General features: G+C 46.9%; 1 protein-coding gene across 3 annotated transcripts in view; it reads left to right on the top strand.

Moving 5' to 3' along the window:
- The first annotated feature begins 9,281 nt into the window (after nucleotides 1-9,281).
- LOC147029978 (E3 ubiquitin-protein ligase NEDD4-like) overlaps nucleotides 9,282-9,369 on the top strand; it is a 325,864-nt gene continuing 325,776 nt past the window's right edge. For all 3 annotated transcript variants that reach the window (XM_085873551.1, XM_085873550.1, XM_085873549.1), the window contains exon 1: nucleotides 9,282-9,369. This exon is cut by the window's right edge and continues 107 nt beyond it. The gene's annotated coding sequence lies outside the window, so the exon portion shown is untranslated.

Here is a 9,369-nt window from a genome sequence, read left to right as displayed (position 1 = left end):
TCTGTGAGCAGGACATCTTAAAACGTTATGGATGGATTCAGACGAAATTCGGTGAACAAGTTGGGTGTGTGAAAAGGACGAATTTGTGAGATTTTGGTGAAGATCCGAAGATGAGAATTTTAAAAACCTTTCAAGTGGTTCTTCGCCACTGACAAATGGGCCCAAAAACGATATATAGCACGATATTTCAAAACGTTGTGGACGAGTTATGACAAAACTAGGTGGATGAGTTGGTTAGATCACAAGAACAAGCCGATTAGATTTTGGTTGTGGTCAGGATGCAGATCCGACCTATAAGTGGGATACAAAACGTAAACTGTTTAGCCTGGCGGAGGTGTGCGCTCTGCCGAGTGCCGTTCTCGTTTAATTTGTGATTCTCTGGCAAGCCAGAAATTGCGACAGTGAATTTATAGTATTTTGCTTAGGGTAGATATATTGTTGCGGGGCCGGGTATTGGCTGCGAGCACGACCGCAAGATGGAGCCGTAGGGTCGACTCCGCCGATCACCCGAAATTTAGATCGTACTTTTCCGGAGAACTCCGGAAAATACGGGTCCCCTATTGGACCGTGAAGCATCAATATTTCCACCACGTGGTACAGGGTTACTTGCCAATTCTCAAAAATACCTAGAGACCACGTGGCGATTTGCCGAGTCTTCACACCCTCGACGGCACCCGTACGAAACGAGCCGCTAGCGTAATCGAACCGTGTGTGGCCCGAGCGGACGGTCACCAAAGTCCCGTCTATCTGGCTTTATCTGGCTAAGGCGGAGCCAGCCTGAGGTGCTGAGCTTCCTGGTTGGACAAGGGACACGCCCCTGCCCTTCTGGGTGGAGTCTCGATCTGAGGTGATGGAAATATCCGCCCCCGTACGTGATCGAACACACGTAGACAATGGCGTCGAGCAGAGCGAGGGGAATATGATGCCAGCGTTGTTATGAGGGGTGTAAAAATAAAAGAAAACCCTGACTATCAAAGTAACTCACAGCGCATGTACATTTATTCACCCATGAGACTAGGGAAAGGGAGCTATCTATCCACATTTACTTATCGAAATAACTGAGCTATATGAACCTGAATGTCTGTGTGCTCATGGCTTCCAGATTCGCAGCAATATTAGGGATTATGAAATATTTATGTTAACGTTGTCCTTCTGCCTCCTGTCGTTTGTTGATTTCACCCAGACAACAATACCAGGGCACTTTTTTTGTCCTTTGTTTTCTGCCGTGACGCCCAACTGGGTTACCGGTGCATCACCCCGCCATGTCCTGCGGTTGACATACAACAATATATCTGTATATTGTTACAGTCGCCGGACTCAGCCCAGTTGCCTGGCCCGAATCCCGATGAACCACGTCAAAGCGGTCATGCCGGCCAACTGATTCTCCGGCCAACTCCGAGCAGGGTCCTGGGCCGATTTGCCGTATTAGTTATTACAGTGGAAAACCAGTGACTTGTACGACCCACTGGTAGTACCATGCACCTGTTCCCCAAATTAGCAACCTGAGTGGTGGTCGCTGGACGTGGGTAGGTTTTTCACTGGGTGCTAACTGCCATAAACCCAATTGGTCTTTTAACAGATGTTTATAGCCAATGTTCCTGAGTTCAAATCCCGCTCAGCTGTTGAATTAATACCAGGTGGGGTTTACTCAGCCTGTCATCCTTCCGAGGTCGGAAAAATGAGTGCCAGCATGCTGGTGTACTGTGTCGGAGTGGCGACCCGTCCAGGATTGTGTCGAATCGCCAAGGAGACTGCTTAGGCAGCACCAACGCTCTGCACAGAGTATGGTCCCACTCTCCTCCCCCTCCTACAGCCAATGTGGCTCATGATCAGAACAACTTGAATAACTCTGAGACCGAGTGATTTTATGATCGTGTATTTCAACAAGTTGTCGCTCCTTAAATTAACTAAGTTAACTAAGCCTTAATGCCTCAGGCATTCCACGAAGAAAAAAAAGACAAGAATAATCATAAGACAGAAATACCGTCACTGGCTTACCGGAGCTTGGCGGTCCCAGGAGATATATTCCATGTGGCTGGTTAGGCGTGTGGTGGAGGCTCCAGATGAAGGAGGGGAGGTGCTATCGGCAGGGCGTATTGGTCATGCCAACTGAACACAGGTTCAAGAGCTGCTGTCCCTGTCCACCATTCAGCATCCACCTTTATTGTCTCGCACCCCACCTCACCCTGTGACATCACTATCCCCTATTTTCTATTATTCTAGACACTATTTTAGACACGCACATGTGGGGAAGGTGAACAGCAGCTTGCTATACAAATAACGACGCATTTTCTCATGTGGTCATTTTACCTCTTTCTTACACTACACATGCACGATGGAAATAACTACTAATATACTATTTAAAGTTACCCCCTACAAGGTATTCCTGCAACAATATATATATATATATATATATATATATATATATATATATATATATATATATATATATATATATATATATATATACATATTGATGCGGTCACGGACGGTCTGGATAACTCCGGTTCGAATTTGTGAGTCATGGTAATGTCAGTGGAAGCACCAATCAACCCCATGTCTCCTGCGCAAAGCGTTTGGGCCTATGTGCCGCACTACCGCCTGGTGGAGTTGCAGGCTCGAGCGAAGTCCCCGCCGAGTCACCAGGCAACTGACAGTGATTAAGGATGCTGAGCTTACGTTGTCACGGGATGACCTTTGACCTGTGAATTAACCTATAGACCTCTGCACCACCGTATGCCGCTGCTTTGGCAAACAGAATGCACCACACTTATAGAGACCAAGCAGTTTTATTTACACAATCACTATTTACACAGCAATTATAAATAAAACAAAAATTCCTGGTTACCCCTACACGCACACAACCACCCTCAAAATATCAGATATGGACAGTCACTGAGCACTTTACAATATGGGCCCACTTTCATCCAATAGGGATAAAGTTAGAGACACATTTGGGGAAAAGTCGAGATGGACCACCCGAACCTGGTGTGACAGTTTTGGGAACCGGCGGATGAGCGGATCCCTCTGGGTGGTTGCATGAGCTGCAAGCCCACGGATATTGGAGGATGTTAAACGCGATGATGGCGAATGACCCTGTTGTGCTCTGTTCTTTATTTGGTTGATGCTCTCGGGTGGTGCTCTCTCATGGCCGTGAGATCCGAATCCCGATTGCCAACTTCCAGCCCGAGGCTGGGAGCATATACAGAGACCAAAAATGTTCCCCAAGCCACAGGTGTGTATATATATATAGTCACAGATCAGGAAATCTGACATTCAACTCAACAGCTGATGGATCAGACTGGTACAGCCGTTCAAAGTAACGGGCCCAGCGGGCCATCACGTCGAACTCCTCTGTCAAGCGCCCGCCACCCTCTGCTCTAACTGCAGTACACCGAGGGATGGGCTTGGAGGAACGCGATGCGCTAATTCCCCTTCAAGCAGGACGAGAATCACTTGATCACAGGTAATGCTCTACCCCCTCACAGATTCCTTGCACATGGGCCTCCTCCACTCTTAGTGCACGTACAGTTTTATGCCTCAGCTTTCTGAACAACTCAGCTCTGCCATTCAGCCTGGGCCTGCGACTCTGGTCAATGGTATGGTATGATTCTGCACATAGTGTCCCTTGAGACACAAAATTCTACTTCACCCGATGGTGAGTTCCAAGATATCTACTGGCAACATCAAGGACGGTGGTCTTGAAGGCGCTCCACAACTCTTCAGGATCCCACAAAGCACCCAGACCCCCCAAAGCTCCACTCAGCCTGTTCGCAAACTCCTCAGCTACCCTCTCATCCTTGAGCTTGCCAACATCCAGCTGAGGCTGGGATGGTACCATTCTCCTGGATTTAAGCTGCAACTTCAGAGTTGCTACAATAAGCCTGTGGTCAGTGTTGAGGAACTGAGCACTCCGGTAGACCCTGCAGTTCTGGATTATCCTCCAGTGACCATCAACGAGCACATGGTCAATCTCCTTTGCCACACCATCAACATTGGAATACCAAGTCCAGTGATGAGCCTGTGTGTGCTAAAACCATGAACCAGCCACCATAAGTCCAAGACTTCTTGCGAAGTCAAGGAGCTTCGTGCTATTCTGGTTTGCAGTTCCAGACCCATGGGGACCAACACACGTCTCATAACCATCCCTATCAGTTCCAGTCGATGCATTGAAATCCCCCAAGACGAGAAGAGTATCTCGCCTGGGGCACTGATCAACCACAGACTCGAGCGTGGCATAGAATGCGTCCTTCACTGTGAGATCACTCATCTCAGTCGGAGCATATACAGAGACCAGATAAATGACACCCAAGGAGTGACAAATCCTTAGTCTCATAATTCGCTTGTTGACCGGTGTTACCTCAATTATCATTGGGGTCAGCTGATTGGACACAGTTACAGCAACTCCTTGGGCATCATAACCATCAGAGCGACCAGACCAAAAGTAGGTGTAACCACCCACCATGATCTCGCCACAATCCGGTTTCCGGACCTCAGAGATGCTGCAATACCGATGTCCAAACACTTGAGCTCAGATGATAACAGAGACAGGTGATCATCCTCTCTTAGGGATAGGACATTCCAGGCACCCATGCGAAGGGACTGCCTCAAGTTAACCCAAGGAGACCACCACCTGGTGGACCACACCTCAGCACCACCTCGACACACACTACTGCAATCTGACCCGGCAAGGTTACCACATGGTTTCCCTCCTATCATTAAAGATTGGGGATCCCGAAGGCTTTGCCCCAATCCAGTCATCTGGTGAGCTGCCCTGTGAAAGGCAGCTGCACAGGAGGTACTCGCAAGAGTGGGCTTTCAGATTTTTTTTATGCTTTGAGGATGTTTTGCGGAATGAAGGGTTTTATGGTTACCGGAATGCAAACCCTGTCACCAACCTCCTAATAAAAAGTAACCCAACTGTCGGAGGACGACCGCAGACACAGTTGGGCACTATATATGGATGGCCGTTGGCTCACAAGGTACTCCTCCACCCTTTGAAAGGTTTTGTTCTTCATCCTGCTGGGTGTACATATCATACACCCTCCTCACCAGGAAATCTGTTGGGGGAGACGGTTTAGTTGCCGACAACCCGACCTTCAAATGGGTTAGTACAGGTTTACATGGTACCTGTAGCAATTAACATGTCTATTCTGGCCTGGCCTGACCTGACAATAATGGACAAATCGAGAGGAAACTTCACAAAAATGTTCCCCAAGCCATGGGTGTACATGTTTGAAAAGGAATAATTGATAGGTCACATGGTTTGGTAGCCATATTGGATTGAACAAAAATATTAAATAATGTTTTCTCTGGAACCGCTTAATCAATCGACATGAAACTTCACAATTATAATTCAACACCAAGAAACTTGGTGGGGAGACGGTTTAGTCGCAGATAGTCTCCGTCCTAAGACCCTACTATTTGCTGATGATGTTAAAATATGGTGCGATGCTCCCAAGTCTGGTGAGCAATTAATGTTCCAAGATGACCTCCTTCATCTGCAGAGCTGGGCAGACAAGTGGCTGATGCAACCGAACCCCCAAAAATGCAATGTTCTGCATGTCGGGTGTCAAAGTTCCGTACAGATGTACAGACTCAATAATGTTGCACTGCCAGTTGTGATGGAGGTTACTGACCTTGGCTTCTGCTCATCGGTGACACAGTTACTGACTAAGAACTGCACCATCACCGCAAATAGGGCTCGAAAAGTGCTTTTCACCATTCGTTGTACTTTCGATGAGATTACACCAGATATTTTGCATTATCTATATGCTACCCTTGTAAGATCACGTCTCCGTTCTTAGCGGCTTCTGGTATGGAAGCCGTTTTTGTAGCGTGACAAAGGTGTACTTGATGAACGCGTGCAATGCACCGCGCCAACAATGATGAGGGTTCAAGAGCGTCTCTCATGAGGAACGACAGTCAAACCTCTCTCTCTCTCTCTTGTTGCTTGACTATCGACAAATTTGAGGGGATTCAATCACCCTCTACAGCCGGGGCTCCCAACCTGGGGGTAATTAACCCCAAAGGGGTTGACGCAATCGTCAGGTGCACACGTGACATAAGATTCCCCATGACAACCTCGGGCCCAGGATATCGCCGCAGGGGGATACCCTGGTACCAGTTGATTGGCATCCGCGTTTAGCGCGGATTCTCGCAGCCATGAGATTTGACAACGAGATCACATTTAGAGGTCTGAAATCTCAGATAATGGTAGGAACTTGTTGCATTTTTGATTTACATGCTTATTGGTGATCGCTGCGAGAGAAATTTGGCCTTTGTGAAAATTTGGAGGAATTTTCAGGGCACTTCCGGGTTTGAACTCCATAAGTTTTCAACACAAGGGACCAGGGCCTACGCAGAGCGTATGGTCTGGGATTGAGGGTGCGCCCCATGACTACAAGCCGCAGTGCGAAGACGATCCAGGAATGGGAAGTGGGGGGAAAAAAAGGTGGATTTCATGACAGTTACGTTGACTATGGATTCACGAATATTACAGAGAAGGGAATTATGAAATCACAATGTTTGATTTGTTTGAAGTCATTAAAGCCGAGTAAATTGAAACATCTCCAGTCTCAGCACCCATGCTGCGTTGGTCGGGACCGATCCTATTTTGAAAGGCAACAAGAAAGGTTGAAGCGCCAATGCCTTGATCGAAGCGGATCATTCCAGCAATAAAATGCAGCCGCTGTCGAAGCATCCTACCCCGTATCCCTCGAGATTGCATGGAAAAAGAAGCCGCTTTCCATCGGTGAAGAATTGATACCGCCATGTGCGAAGGCAATGGTGAGACTGATGCTAGGTGAGAAGAGTGTCGAGAAACTTCGTCCATTATCGTTGCCTAACAACACGGTGAAGCATAGGATACGTGACATGTCGAACGACATTAAAGATCAAGTGGTAGAGGAGATAAATAACACGAGGGTTTTCAGCATCCAGCTTGATGAGTCGACCGACGTTTCGTCTTGCTCGGAGTTCATGGTTTTTCTTCGCTATGTTAATGGTTGAGATTTGAAAGAAGAGTTTCTTTTCTGCCATAAACTGGAAGAGACAACAAAAGTTGAAGCTGTTATGGAAAAAGTGTCGTGCTTTTTTGAAGAGGAAGGATTGAGCTGAGCGGGAGTATGTGGCATGTGTACCTGGACGATGCACCTGTTATGCTTGGCTCGAAGTCAGCATTGCACGTCTTAGTAAAGGCAAAAGCTGTCGATGCAATGTTTGTACATTGTATGATTCACCGACAGGCTTTAGCTTTGAAAACTCGTCCCCAGCCACTACTTGAGACGATGAATGCCATCATCAAGACGGTCAACTACGTCAAGGCGAGTGCTTTGAACACTCGGCTGTTCAAGAAACTGTGCCAAGATATGGACTATGAACACGAAAGTCTACTGTTCTACACACAGACCCACTGGCTGTCTGGAGGTAACATTGTTCGATGAGTCTTTGAGCTCAGAGATGAGATCCCGATATTCTAATTCCTTGATATTCAAGGGAAGAAGGATTTGCTGTCTGAATGGAATCAGCCAAAATGGAATGTGAAACTAGCCTACCCAGTTGATATTTTGGGGGCAGTTGAACGAACTGAACACCACACTACAAGGCAAGGACAAGTTGGTGATCCACTTCGCCGATGAGATGCGGGCATTTGTTGGGAAGCTGAAGAACTGGCGTCGTAAGATTGAGGCGGGAAACACGGCAACGCTGGAACAGACAACCGGTGTCGATGAAACGTGTACTGAAAAGATGAGATACTTGATTTCTCAGCATCTGGCAGCCCAACAAACTGGACGTGAAAGATACTTCCATGGCGGATACGAGCATGGTAGGCATCGTGCGGGATCCTTTCTGATTGCTCTTAACGCCGATACCCGATGATGACGACCAGACGCAGACTGAGCTTGTAACTCTGAAAGAAGATTCGGGCACGAAGCTCAAATTCCAGACAGAATCCCTGCCAGTGTTTTGGGTAACTCTGACTGAATCGTACCCTGGACTTTTTGATATCGCCATTTGTAATTTATGACCATTTGGATCCACATGCAGGTGAGAGAGCACATTTTCAGCGTTGGGAACCACTGGCCTACAGAATCCTCCACGTTGGACCACTTTGTCTTCGCCGGGATGTCCTTGTATTTGTGGTCATTCCTGAAAACTGACAAAGCCTGCGACTAGCAGAAGGAAGAGAGCAGTTTATATCTCTCATCAAGCGGGTCAATGCTTGGTAATGGACTCGATGAAGAGACTATCCAAGCGTCATCAGTTGACGCTTTCAAGAGGAACGGATACAGACTGATAAAATGCGGTTAACCATTGATAGGGCCACGTGAGGCGTCGTCAGGTCGTGACTGTTGTGGAAGTGCAGCAGCTCGTACATATGTTAATGAGCGGCTGATGACGCGTGGTTTGGCGTATGGATAATAAAGTAGTTCCAATCATGGCTGTTTACTGAACGGCGTGTGTGTGAATCATTCCCGGTATCCGGCGACTGTTACAATGACGCAGCTTCGATCAAGTTCACAACAAGCGGTTGGCTTTTGACCACACGTGTCCAATAATATGATCTGAACTGACTCATTAGCTTCAGCAGTCGCTCAACCGTCGGGGTGTTCCATGACCAATCAGCTTGTAGAACGCTCGCCAAGCGGCTTAAGCACTCAAGCAAGCACTTCAACCAACCGGCTGAGAGAACAGCTGGCAAGCGATGGCAAGCCGATTGGAAACGGAACACACTTCCACAGGGCAGCATCACCTTTTCTCAAGAAGTCATGGAAACGCAGAACAAAACATTAAAATTGTTTTTAAGAAGAAACATTTTCATGAATTGCTTGATCTCAAAATAAATATTAGGCGGTGTATAAGATCGCTGAACCCTGGTGCAATTTGTGTTTTATTAATACTTTGTGGTTCACTCGTTTCGATTATTTTTTTTCCCCCTTATTAATGTCACGATACATTTTCAGACTGATATAAAGCCAGAAGTTAAAGGCATAGCTCATGGTTTAAAAATGTTAATATTTTTTCACACAACTGAGAGAAAAAAAAAACACGACAAAGACGGGAGAGTACAATACAGAAAGTTATCAGCGAGAGTGGTTTCCTCCTGCGTGTCGTTTTTACAATTTTATATAAATATCAACTGGAAAACCGAAAGATCTTTTGCACACAGATTTTGAATTTGAACATCGAAAGAGAGAGAGAGAGAGAGAGGGAGAAAAAAAAAGACAATATCATCTCACCCCCCCCCCAAAAAAAAGATAACCGGCGTTGGCAAGCAACGCAAGTTTGGCTCCTCCCATTTCCAGCACACACACACCACCCACGACCCAGCTCCAAGCTTCGAGCAACAGATCACCGCAGCTTCGG

Source organism: Eptatretus burgeri, chromosome 3 (assembly GCF_056783735.1).
Source record: "Eptatretus burgeri isolate ZD-2024b chromosome 3, Ebu_testis_v1, whole genome shotgun sequence".
Lineage (NCBI taxonomy): Eukaryota > Metazoa > Chordata > Myxini > Myxiniformes > Myxinidae > Eptatretus > Eptatretus burgeri.
This window is presented reverse-complemented; position numbering and strand designations above follow the sequence as displayed.